The sequence below is a fragment of the Argiope bruennichi genome, chromosome 4, assembly GCF_947563725.1.
Source record: "Argiope bruennichi chromosome 4, qqArgBrue1.1, whole genome shotgun sequence".
NCBI lineage: Eukaryota > Metazoa > Arthropoda > Arachnida > Araneae > Araneidae > Argiope > Argiope bruennichi.
The window spans coordinates 55143148-55156741 of record NC_079154.1 but is presented as its reverse complement, the minus strand read 5'-3'; the positions used below and the strand labels follow the sequence as shown (position 1 = coordinate 55156741).

General features: G+C 32.2%; 1 protein-coding gene across 2 annotated transcripts in view; it reads left to right on the top strand.

Annotated features, from left to right (window-relative positions):
• LOC129965656 (cAMP-dependent protein kinase inhibitor gamma-like) overlaps positions 1-13594 on the top strand; it is a 100777-nt gene that overhangs the window by 24630 nt on the left and 62553 nt on the right. Inside the window, exon 1 of one of the 2 annotated variants that reach the window (XM_056079744.1) lies at positions 7212-7358. The exons of the other annotated variant lie outside the window; for it this stretch is intronic. The gene's annotated coding sequence lies outside the window, so the exon portion shown is untranslated. Of the gene's footprint in view, positions 1-7211; positions 7359-13594 lie in introns of those variants that run through there. 2 annotated transcript variants of the gene reach the window in all.

The window sequence follows — 13594 nt, the reverse complement described above, 5'->3', positions numbered from 1 at the left end:
AAAAGCAACTTCAACTTCAATCCAGTAGAATTTTATTTAAATTACCGGAATTCTTGGCTCAAATGAAACTTTAAAAAATGTTTTATTCATTGTAGTATCTCTTACAGAGTAAGTAAGTATTCAGTCTTAAATTGAAAATAGACAGGGAAGATTCTAATTAGAATAATTTGAATAAGCTTTAAGATGATTCAACTAATGTAATTTATTTATGAGAATGGAAATGGTCCCCTCTTTATTGAATTGGAATGGAAATGGCCCTCTGTTATAGAATCTATTTTTTATTAACAAAAAAAAAAGAAAACGGTTAAAATAAAATTATTCGAATTTTATGTTGAAAAGAAACAAAACTTAATGTAAATCGTTCCCTTAAGTATTTCAACGCCTTTGTTGTTTAATGCTATTTGGGGAGTGCGAAATATTTTCCATTAGAGTGTGAGATTGAAAAAAATATATATAAAACAAAAAAATAATATTCTTTCTTAATTTTTTTTTATTTATTCAGCCAATGAACATAAAGTTTTAAAACGATTTTAACCAATATTTGTGAAATTCAAGTTAAATTAATTTAAATAATATATGGAAAATTATTGAAAATATTTGCTCTCATATGGTGACTCTCACTCACCGTTCAAGACGTTGCAACATTTTGATATTTTTATTTTTTTTAAATTTTAATGATTAAAAATACCTTCAGAGTGGTAAAAAGACGCAGTTAATTTTTCTGGAAAACTAAACTTAAAACAATTTTGTGTTTTTATTTTTTGAAGTAATAAACAAGTCCATGTATTAACTGAATAATAATTCATTGAATTACTTTTCCGAGTTCAAAGGGTTAATTTTAAATAATCTTAAAAAAATTAACTCGAGTATACACGCGGGACTCGTACACCCCAGGACTTCCAATTCACCCTCCTTTCTTACATTCTTTCTGTTAGAAACTCATATTTAAATCTTACCGATCAATTTTCTTTTCCTACATGAATAATTTGCAACTGATATCTTTAATTTTTCTATCATTTCTAAACGTTTGAAGTATTTAGTACCTGGCGCATTTGTTCGTGTTTTTCTTTTTCACTTCATAAGTTTTATTTTAAATCCTGTTTTGTGTGTTCGTGCAAATTATTCGATTCTCATGCAGTTGAAATGATACGATTAGAATGCTTACTTGCTTCTTCAATGGAAGATTTTGTTTGTGTTAGAATGAGTAAGTATTTCTGATGAAAAAAACTGATGAACTGATAAACCCGGCATTAAATTCGAAGATTCAGACAATGAGGCTGCCTCTAAACAATTTTTATAATTTTAATCTTGGAAAATCCAATGATTTTAAAGCGTGGAGAAGGTCCAATCCCTGAAACTGTGAGGATCATGGCCTAGAATATTATAGACAAAATGACCTGTAAATATCCTTTTGTCGAAAATCTGAAAATGCCTTGATGATTGCAAGCGGATCAAATTGACAATGTATTGCATTGATGGAATTGGTGAACTCAAGGGTTCTTAACCTCAGAATTTGAAAAAATTGAGAGTATACCTTACTTTTACTTGATAAATCCGACTTTCAATATAAATAACACATTACCGGGAAGTGCAAACATGTTTTTATTTTTACACATAACAAATGGTTTAATTTAAAGTAAAAATAACGAAAATCAACGAAAAACTTCTAAATTGAAAAGTTTCAGAAGCATTTTAAATAATCATACGCAGAATTTTGCCTCAAAAAATTAAGAATACACCAATGAAGTTTTTGCAATATCACGCATAGAAACAAAGTGTATCCATTAAGTTGCATGTCTTTTGGCTCTCATAATGGCCTCTAAACGTCATGGTACCGATTCGACCCCTTTTAGGGGGTATCTGAAGATATTTTACCCCTTTCTTCTTGCAACACTTGTTTTAAATCAGTTTTGTTTTTAATTTTGTGTTTTTGAACCACCTTTTCGAGTATTGCCCACGAATATTCAATGGTATTGATGTCGGGGTACTGTGGTGGCATGTGTAACTGCTGTTTACAAAGAAAAAGATACCCTATTTTGACGTTACGTGCATTCTGTTTGGGTCGTTGTCGTACTGGAAAATAAAATTTCCATCTAAACCCAAATTTTTAGCACTTTCCTTTAGATTGCTGCGAAGTATAGCCAAGTAAATCATATCGTTTATAATGTCATCATCTATAAAAATTAAAGTTCTTACCTCGGATGCAACCTCAAATCATGACGGAGTCACCATCATGTTTAACTGTAGGACGTAAATTTTTTGGATCAAAAACAGTATTAAGTTTTCTCCATACAGTACGATGGCTGTCACTGCCAAAAATGTTGAGTTTTCTTTCATTACTAAATATAGCTTTCTTCTAAAGGTTACTGGTCTTCAATTAATGAGTTTTTGCAAACTTCAAATACTTTTTCTGAATTTGCAAGCTGATGAATGGTTTCTCTCTAAAAATTGTTTTTATCCAATGCTAGCAATGACTTTTATATCCAGTTTGTCTAATGGCATTTCGCACAGTTTCAGCACTTACACTTCTGCCTATGATTTGAAAAGTTTCTGCAAAAAGTTGGATGAACCATATGGTCACAGCAATCTGAAGGAAAGTGTTACAAATTTGGTTTTAGATGGAAATTCCATTTTCCAGTAGGACAACAACCCCAAATAGAATACATGTAACGTCAAAATATGGTCTTTTCATTGTAAACAGTAGTTACGCACCACCACCACAGTACCCCGACATCCATACCATTGAATATTCGTGGGCCATACTCGAAAAGGTGGTTCAAAAACACAAAATTAGAAACCAAATTAATTTAAAACAAGTGTTGCAAGAAGAAAGGGGTAAAATATCTTCAGATACCACCAAAAAGGGGTCGAATCGGTACCATGACGTTTAGAGGCCATTATGAGAGCCAAAAGACATGCAACTTAATAGTGACACTTTGTTTCTATGCGTGATATTGCAAAAACTTCATTGGTGTATTCTTAATTTTTTGAGGCAAAATTCTGCGTATGTTTATTTAAAATGCATCTGAAACTTTTGAATTTTGAAGTTTTTCGTTGATTTTTCTTTATTTTTTTCTCTAAATTAAACCATTTGTTTTGTGAAAAAATAAAAACATGTTTGCACTTCCCGGTAATGTGTTATTTATATTGAAAGTCGGATTTATCAAGTAAAAGTAAGGTGTACTCTCAATTTTTTGAGCCACTGTAAATTGAATTTCTTTTTTGAATTTTTAATATATTTAATTAGATTTACATGAATTATTTATTAGATTATGCGATAAAATAAAATTGGATCCCCAAAAGAAAACATTTGCTGCAAAATTATAATTTGCTGATTTTACTACTTTTGAGATATAAAACTTTAAATCTTTTTCAAACTAAAATTTTGATTTCATATATATAAAATAAATTAATAAAATTTGGTTTCAAGTAACTACCGGAATGAGATAATTTGAATCGAATTTAAAAGTCTCATGATAAGCAATTAAAATAGGCATATGTTCAAACAGAATGTTGAATTTTGAAATAAAACATATATACAGGGTGATTTTTTTTAAAACGAACACTTTTCAGAGAGCTCTGTAGTTGAAACTGTTGGCTGGGACACCCCAAAATTTGGTTTAGGGACTAATGACAACATGGGAAAGAGGAATCCGCAAAAAAACAAATTCGTTGAAAAACTCGCCAACAGGGGGGGGGGGATTTGGCGCTTTTCTTATAAATTGGAAATTTAACTGCAAAATAAAATTTCTGACTATGTTTAAAAAAATACAGCAAACAGGAAAATGAATGGAATAGCAGTCTTTTTACTAGAAATGTGTTTTATTCAAGAAAATTATTCCTCCTAATGGTTGAAAATAACAAATGAAAAACAAATTTGGAATTAATGTTCAATTTTATTTCATTCTCTGTTCATTTTTCTTTACTCAATAAAGAATTAAAAAATGAAAAGAATTTAAAGAATGAAAATATTTTTTCTTCCGATAGGTGACAAAGTGGCGCTTTACTTTTTATTTCAATTGAAATTTTGCATGAAAACGCAAGTAAAACTGCAAAATGCAAATTCTTGATGACGAAGTCGACAATAGCGCCAGTAATCTGGGCCATAAAAAGAAGCAGAAGTTCGAAAGCATTAGTTGACTGTAAGATGGGTCTCACTTTACCACAACGTGCGTTATTTGTGAAGCTGTTTTATCTTGGCCAGTGTAATGCTGCGGCTGTTCTTCGAAAATTTAGAAGTCTAAATAATTTGCGTAAAGGCCCTTTATTGACTAATGCATTGAAAGCCATGATTCAGAAATTTGAAGAAACAGGATCTCTTGCACTTCGCCAAGGTAGAGGACGGAAGCCAGTATCAGAACAAACAGTTACTGACGTTGTTGAAAACGCCCAGGTTATCACTTCTAGCAGCAGCAGCGCACGAGCTACTACCAGCAGTGGTAAGCACGAGAGTTAGACTTAAGTGCTTCAACAGTAAAGAAAGTTCTGCGAAAAATTCTCCAGTTTTATCCTTATAAAATTACCTGCCTGCATGAATTAAAACCCAAAGATTATGGTCAGCGATTAACATTTGTTCTGACTTTTCTTGAAAGGGTGGAGGTTGACGATTCTTGACTGTGGGTAATTTTGTGGACTGATGAGGTCCATTTTCATTTGAAATGTTAACAGTGTTAACACTCAGAATTTCAGAATCTGGACATCCGAACATCCCTATGTGGTTAATGAAATCCCAGTCCATTCGCACAAAGTATTTGGTGTGGTTTCACTACAGACTTCATTATCGGACCATTCTTTTACGAGTCTATTACCCAATCAGAGCCACAAACCTGTGCAGTCAACACGCATCAGGATATGCTGACAAGTTTTGTAATTCCACAACTGCAACAAAGGCAGTGCTTGGATAGGATATTTTTTATGCAGGATGGAGCACCACGACATACTAGTCGATCGATACAATTATTGCGGTATCACTTTACAGAAGAAAGAGTTATCAGTCGCTGTTTTTCTGTTGCGTGGCCGCCTGGCTGCCCGGATCTAATTCCATGTGATTTTTTTTCTCTATGATGTTATTTAAAATCGAAGGTTTATGTTGGTAGAGTGTCGAACCTGTTGAGTTTAAAAAACAACATATCATGGACTGTTATTAACATTCCTAGTGATATGTTATGATCACCCGTAGAGAATGTTGTTTACAGAATGGAACGTTTGTGCCAAGAAAATGATGGTTGCATTGAAAATTATCGATCTCTTCGCAGAGAAAATGAAACTACTGTGTAAAGAAAAATGAACAGAGAATGAAATAAAATTGAACATTAATTCCATATTGTTTTTCATTTGTTATTTTCAACCATTAAGGGGGATTATTTTCTTGATTAAAACACATTTCTAGTAAAAAGACTGCTATGCCATTCATTTTTCTGTTTGCTGTATTTTTTTAAACATAGTCAGAAATTTATTTTGCAGTTAAATTTCCAATTTATGCGAGAAGTGCCAAATTTCCCCCTGTCGGTAAATTTTGGAACTATTTTTTTTTTCGCGAATTCCTTTGATTTCATGTTATTAAACCAAATTTGGGGGCTTTCCAGCCAATAGTTGCAGCTACAGAGCTCTCCGAATACTAACAGTTTTAAAAAAAATCCCCCTGTATATTAGTTATAACAATGATTTTTTAATTTAGAAATACATAAACTGAAATTTTTTTATTTGAAAAAAAAAAATGAAAAAATTCTGCTTCAAATTCTCAAACCTCAAATTCTGCGATGTTAAGCCAAATATTTTAGCACTCCATATTTTTCTAATTAATCTTGAAGTAGGAAAAAATTACTTTACACTGGAATTGAAAACAATTATCTTATCATTAACGTAGACTGATTTGGATTAAATTTCCGTTTCATTTCTTAAAAGAAAATATAAAAGGTTCTCTATTTCATGCCTTTTCTAAACCTTTTTCACTGTACTATGCAATAAATGGCACCTTTATGCTTCTTTCTGATACATATCTCCTTGGCTAACAGTATATAATTTTTTTTTTCATTTCCCAGTTTTGAAATCCACGTTTATTCTGCACCCAACCAAAAGATCATTTGTAATTTTGGTGAATTTTGGTTTCAGATCTGCCGATAAATTACACATATATAGCGGTTAAACCGTTTGATGAAAAAATGATATAAAATTATTGACACCAGTTTGTATATTTTCATAATTAAATACATCGTTTCGCAATATATGTATCGTAACTATTCATTTATTTCGTGATTTATAATTCACAAAATGTATTATTTTTCTCGTGACTATTTTTCTATGTATTTTTTATTTGTAATGACTCGGGGGGGGTGATAGTCAAAATACTGCGCTTCTTTATTTACATGAGAATTTTCAAAATGATTAAGCTGCCAAAAATATTGGTGCGAATTATTTTCCTGCACCTCTATACTAATCGCACTTATTGGATGCAGAAATACTAGTGCATTTCTGCATTCATTTTTAATCCAACTACAAAATTCACATTTTAGAACATAGATACGAAATATAATAAAAAAAATTCTATTGCAGCATTTTTCCAAAATTAATTGCTGCATCATATAAGTAGCATGCTGTTCAACATCATGGATGTTTCAATATTGCTTAATTTTTTTTAATTCAGCGTTCTATTAACAGTTTCCCATGGTGTTAACAAAATTCGCAAAATAACAGTAGCAGTTGATTCATAATTGCTTCTAATTAAATCTCTTGTTTTGGACCTTTATAGCATCCTTTTTCGATTAAACTTCTTTATCCCATATAATATGATCACTGATTACTATTAAAACGCGAAAAAATACGCATAGATACTTGCCAATCTTGAAAACCATACTTCAATAACAAATAAAACTGTTTAGCATGGCAAATTGCACATATGCTTTTATATTTTTTTTTCTTGACATCCCTGCGTCGCTATAACCAATGACATCGCATTTAATGATTAAGTGGCCGATCGAGTGACGAGCACTCCTTATCGATTGCCTAATCAAAACGAAATTTCTACTTCGTCTTCTTGATTTGGATACAAACTTGCTTCCGAAATCTATTTCGCAATGGAAACCAAAAGGGTTTTTCTTGTTTTCAAGTGACCTTCTCAAATGCTACAAAGCGTTGCATAACGATATGCACACCCAGTTTTTGAAGTGTGCGGAGGCTTACACATAACCATAATGTAAACAGTCTAAGCCGTCATTCATTTAAGTAGGAAAAAATAGTTTATCGATATTTCTTAACGAATGGACAAGTTTTTTCTGTTTTCTGGTGCATTCTCATATATGAAGTATAAAAGTGTCATACGATTCGGCCTTCAGATTTTGATGAATCAGCAAAATTTCAAGGTAAAATCTCAAACCTTTTTAATTTGAAAAAAAAAATGCAATTTATTTGCTGCTTCTTTTTTTTTTTTTTTCGTACGCATATGTGTGTTACAATTCGAAAACGAAATGATCTCGGTGAATAAAATGTGTTGTATGCCTTTATCATTAGAACAGTAGATACGCATCAAATCAGACAATTGATTATGGTATGATATTGGTACGTCAATTCGAATATATGAGAATACGATAAAAAATTAGAGGAGTGAGTTTGACATTCGATATGCATATCAAAGTTGCAGATCTATATAGAATTTTTAAAAAAATTTTGAAAGAGGTAATAGCCTATCATGCGATCCATTCCAGTGTTATAAACTCAAAAACTCTAGAAAACGTAATTTAATGTATAGTATTGATGAAGAAATTATTGATATTGTCACTGTTACATCAAAATTTCATGCGAAAAAAAAAACTTGATACACAACGTTTTCCTGTAATAGCTAGAATCGCTGGGGCTTTTATTTTTTGTCTGTGACTTGACCTTACGCGGGGCACCACAGTTACGAGGATGTGAAGCTTCAGGCATGGTGGTTGGTTCTAGACATCTCGTTGGGTAGAGGAATGGTGTGAGATAGGCTATTCCTTACCGATGAAGGAACGTTCCTCCCACGGGAAGAGTTGTCCCGTGGCCGGTGAGGACCCAACCTTAGATCTACCCAATGCTGCCGCGGCTGTCATATTTTCACGTGTGTATTCGGGTGGATCGAAGCAGCCAATTGCAACTTATCTTATACAAAAAGCAATTTATGTTTTGCATCAATAAAAAGATTCGTACAAGTGTTTTGTATCTATAAAGCATTTTTATTAAATTTGATATGCGATGTTGTGAAATAACTATGACCATATATATCATATTTTGAATCCAATAAAGCAACGAAAAGAGATTTAAGATATATGCAAGATTTTCTTTATTATGCGATGGAATAAAATACGACAAAATGCCCATATTGTGGAAATATTAGTAAAAGTTAAGATTCAGACACTTTTTCTGATTGAATAGCAGAGTAATGTAAAAACTGCGCCATCTGGGGAGAAATATTAAACTGATGACAATTCTGTCATTGAGCGACCATTCGACCTGGAGAAACAAGACAACTTAATCGACATTATTGGCATTCATTATCATGATTTCCTACAGTATGCTTCTCTCAGATTACTTATCGATGTTTGTGTTATTTTGTTTGCATCTTGAAATCGTGCCCATAGGTATATATCCAGAATAAAAAATAGCTAGAAAGTTTTTGGAGATACAATAGTATTTCTCAAAAACCCAAGACTATGTAAAATTTTTCGCTGAAGACCATGTAAATAAAAATGCCAAAAGATTATTACTCTTATTTTACATAAATTATTTTATTTCTAAACTATGACATATTGTGCCTATATAATATGTGGTAGTAGATTGTGCGAGATAAATATTTAGTAATTCTTTCTGAGGATAATTTTTTTAAATTGCTTGTCTTGAGTTTAGATGCTGTTTCTAGGATACGGCGCAGTCTATGTGACAAACTCGGAATTACTTTTTATCGAAAAAAAAACTACACCATGAGAAGAATTTTGATGCAAACTGCAATTTTCTTAAAACCAATCTAATATTTTAAAGAACTTTGGCATACCCTGTATTTCGTTCTTTCTGTCATCAACATTCCTTTTTCTCAACTAATAGGACGCCTACATCAAAGAACAAAGTATTACAGTACAGGATATTTTACCTTTAAAACTCTCAGTTTGTTAAAATGTAAATTAAGAAAAAAAGCATAGCCCCAGGTGGTCTCCTTCCCTTAGAATTGATCGCGGTCCGATGTTGTTTAGAAACGACGTACACCCTTTAAAACACTACACCTGAAAACCTTATGCGTTATTCCTGTTATCAAGTTGTTGTTGTTTTTACAAATAATATACAAAATTTACAACGATGAATAAGGCGAGTATAATTTATTACCAAATTTGAAATAGCATCCGCAGTTTATTTTGAACACTTATGCTTTGTATACTTAATATATGAAAAAATAACTTGTGGGTGTGTTCTCCTGTCGACTTTTTTGTATACTCCTTAGTTGTCTCTCGTAATCGAAAGACTCCTGACTGTAAATCTGATTCCACCTATAAATATGTCATTAGGGATTGCAATACCGGTATACCGGGATACCGAATACCGGTATTTTGAGCCATTCGTACAGTTTTGTAATACCGGTATTCACAAGTTTAAATACCGGTTTTTCGGTATTTACTAGAAATTTTTAAAATTGCCTCCACTATATATTCAGGGATCGCCAGCGTAGCAAAATAGTATACGTTTTTGTTTTTGTCTCCCTAACGGACGAAATTAATTAGCTAATGAATGGCTTAATTAATTGCTTAAATCTAAATTAGCGAAACATGGATTATCCCTGAAAGAAGATATTGTATCCATAACGACTAATGGAACAACAGTTATGAAAAAAGTTGGAAAGTTGATTGGTGCAAATCAGCAATTGTGCTATGCTCATGGAATTCAATTAGGAGTAATAGATGATAATAGATGATGTATTACAGAAGAATCCAAATACTGTGGATATAGAAATTTCAGATTCCGACATTGAAGAGAGGAAGAGTGAGAGTGATGTTGACAATGAAGATAATGACAATGTAATTGTTGAAGAAGATATTGCTAATGAGGATCATTATTAACCCATCAAGAATTGCTTCCTATAATTTATAAAGTTCGAAAAATTGTTAAGATAATTAAACGTTCCCCTACAAAAAATGCCATATTACAAAAATATATACTAACTGAAAATGAAACAGAATATATGTTAATAATAGATTCTAAGACACGTTGGGACAGTTTACTCCTAATGATGGAACGATTTTTGAAATTTAGAAATCCAATCCAAAAAGCAATAATCGACTTAAACCTGTAAATTAATTTTTCAAATAGTGAATTTGACTTTATATCCAGAACTATATCAGCTCTACTTCCAATAAAACTGACTATAGAGGCATTATGTCGGAGATATTTTAATTTATTAACAGCTAATGCAACAATAAATTTCATGTTGCATTCATAAGAGAACAGCACACATCACTATCTGAAGAATTATATATTACATTGAAAAATCGCCCAGAAGAAAGGTATACCGAAATAGAAAATGTCTTATGGTGTTTACATAATTATAATGATTTTAAAAATGAAAATGAAAAAGAAGAAAAGAAAATAATCAATGCAAATCTTATTAAGCTTATAGTAAATTTTCTTAACATTTTTTCCCACAAACCTATCCACATTCAGAAGAATTCGGTTCAGGTATCGAAGGTTAAGATGACACTAATGTCGATAGTGAAAACAAAAATTCAACGAACCAAAATACAATACAGAAATCAGCTATATCCAAAACCAACCGATGAGAAATTGATTTATTTAAAGATGAGGGATTTAGAGGTAAATACATGGAAAAAATATATCGCACATTGCTAACAGTACCACCAACTAGCGTAGATGCCGAAAGAGCGTTCTCGACAACTGGTAATTTTTACACAAAATTACTTTTCAGGCTTAATAACAGTACAATGGATGCATTATGTTTTTTAAGATCACATTTCAAAAATTTGTAATAGTACCACAGATTAAATAATGATATTTACACTTTTTTTGTGATTTAAATAAATAAGATGTTCCTTTACTTTTTTGTGATTCTTTATATAGTGTTATAATTTATACGTTACATATTATTTTTTGTGATATTTACACTCTCTTATAAAACTGGCGAATAAAACAAAGAAACACCTGTGTTTTCTTTCTTTTTCTAAAATTTCTAATACCGGTATCCCGGTATTCAGATCTAAAAAATACCGAATACCGGTATTGAAATTTTGGTCCGGTATTGCAATCCCTATATGTCATGTATATAGACCTGGTGCAAGTTATATCAGATGTCTTCCCGTGGTGCAAGCAAAGACAACGTTAATTCAGACAGCGCCCTCTTTATTTGACCGAAGTACAAAATTGCAAATTCCACTCGCATATTTCTTTCTAACGGGGTGTTAATCCAAGTAAACTAACCAAATAGACAAGCTAACAAATTGTCGCCCATTGATAGATTTGGTGCGAAATTCGATAATATCAACAACTCCAATAAATGATAAACTATATGCCAAGTTTTTAATAATCCCATTTATCTTCTTTATGTTTTTGATTTATGTATTCGCATGGATATGAGTAAACGCATTTCGTTTCCTTGAATTTTGTCCAAATTTAATTTGGGATTAAGATTGTATACCAAATTTAATCGCTGTAACTCGGTGTATTTTTTAATTATCGTGTTCGCAAAAAAACATACAGAAATGATTTCGCAAATGGTTTCTTCTTTTTTTGGGGGAGGGGGGGGGCTTAAAGCTGGTCTAAAATGTCGAGGTTCGGGAAAAAAAATCACAAGGTCGAATTTGCATGACCGCAATATTTACGTTTATAATACCATGATTTTTTACGATTGCAATCATTCCTTTTTATATAATTCTTGTACGAGAGCGTAAAAGAGACTGAATTATTGTATTTAGATCAGATATAATTTAAAACGTTTGCTTTTCCTTATTTACCTTAACGTCTTCAGTAGTCGTTTCATATATTATATTTTTTCTTATACTTTAACTTCAATCATTAATCTTTTTCTTTTTTTCATGTAATTATACTTCCTCGACCTCAATACATATCTAACCCACCCTTCGGAAAATACACCTTATATGACTGCCATATACGAAATAAATTATGCTTATTATTAATATTAAAATGTTGCTTTGGCCTTTCGGGACCATTCTTTATATCCATACTCTAAAATAATTTACTATCAAGTTCAATACCACCAGCGGTTCAATGGCCCGTATATACACCATCAGTGACTGCACCTTAAAGCATGAACCATGACTCATTATCTGGTGCCAAATGCACTCGCTGTAATCGTTTGCCTAAGTGCTTTGGAGAGTGCTTGCCCGCAGTTACGGTCACCCTTAATGGTCTCCTCATTGTTATGGCGGCATATCATAACAGAGAGCGATGATAATTATATCTGCAGCGGTCAATTCTGTCATTTCCATAGAGAGGAAACGTGATTGTTGCTGTTGAAGGGATTTCCATTTAGATATAATATAAAAAGGAGATGCTACATTTTTTGCCTCATGATATAGGAAGTATACAGAGAAAGAGTGTAATAATAAACAAAAAATTCTCATCAAAAATTTATCTCGGATTCAATACTTTCTGGCTGGTTCAATAATTTCTCATAGTTAGGGAAGAAAACGTTTTAGGAATCATGTATGTTGGTGAACAAATAACTGGAAAAAAAATTGGAGAGAAATTTAATATGTAGCCTTAACGACGAAATTGTAGTTTTCTATCAAATTTTGAACGTTATCTGTCCATACGTCCGTCTTCAGAACATCCTGATTAATCCGAGGGTTAGTTGCGGCTCCTCATCCAAGTTTAAGAATTATTCTTGACCTTTTAGGGAAACTTATACTTTAACCCTTCCCACTTCGATAAAATAATAATGCATTATTATACACATGTGAGTGAGTGTAAGGATTCATTTTAGAGTTAAGGGAGAAAGAAAATTGGTGTGTGTGTGTGTGTAAGAGAGACAAGAGCGGATGTGAAAGAATTTTTCCCCTTAGTGATTTTATTGCATAATTCCGATAGGGATTTCTTTCACACGTCCCGACTTAGGCAAGGGAATCTTCGGTATGTTTGAAACACTTGTGTAGGCGCCAGAGACTTTCATCCCTTCGGTCATGGAGTGGAAAGCAAAGAAAAATCAATTTTTAGAGCACGTGTTAGCAATCATTAAACACAATTTAATAAAGTGTCATGAACTAATTTAAGATTAAAAAAAATAGGAAATTAATTATGAATTAAATTAAGAGATATCGTTACATACATACATAGTGTGTGTGTGTGTGTGTGTGTGTGTGTGTGTGTGTGTGTGTGTGTGTGTGTGTGTGTGTGTGTGTGTGTGTGTGTGTGTGTGTGTGTGTGTGTGTGTAGAATCTTTAATGATTCTTTTTTTTCATAAATGTAAAGAGCTAGTGTAATTTTTTGTTTTTGCCATGGCGAGTATGACACAGATAATCCTACAGGAAGGCGAAAAGCCACGAGAAAGTATTTGAAACTTATAGTTTTAAGAAGAAATTTGCCGACTCAGCGTTTTGTATTCGTTAGAAAAATAATA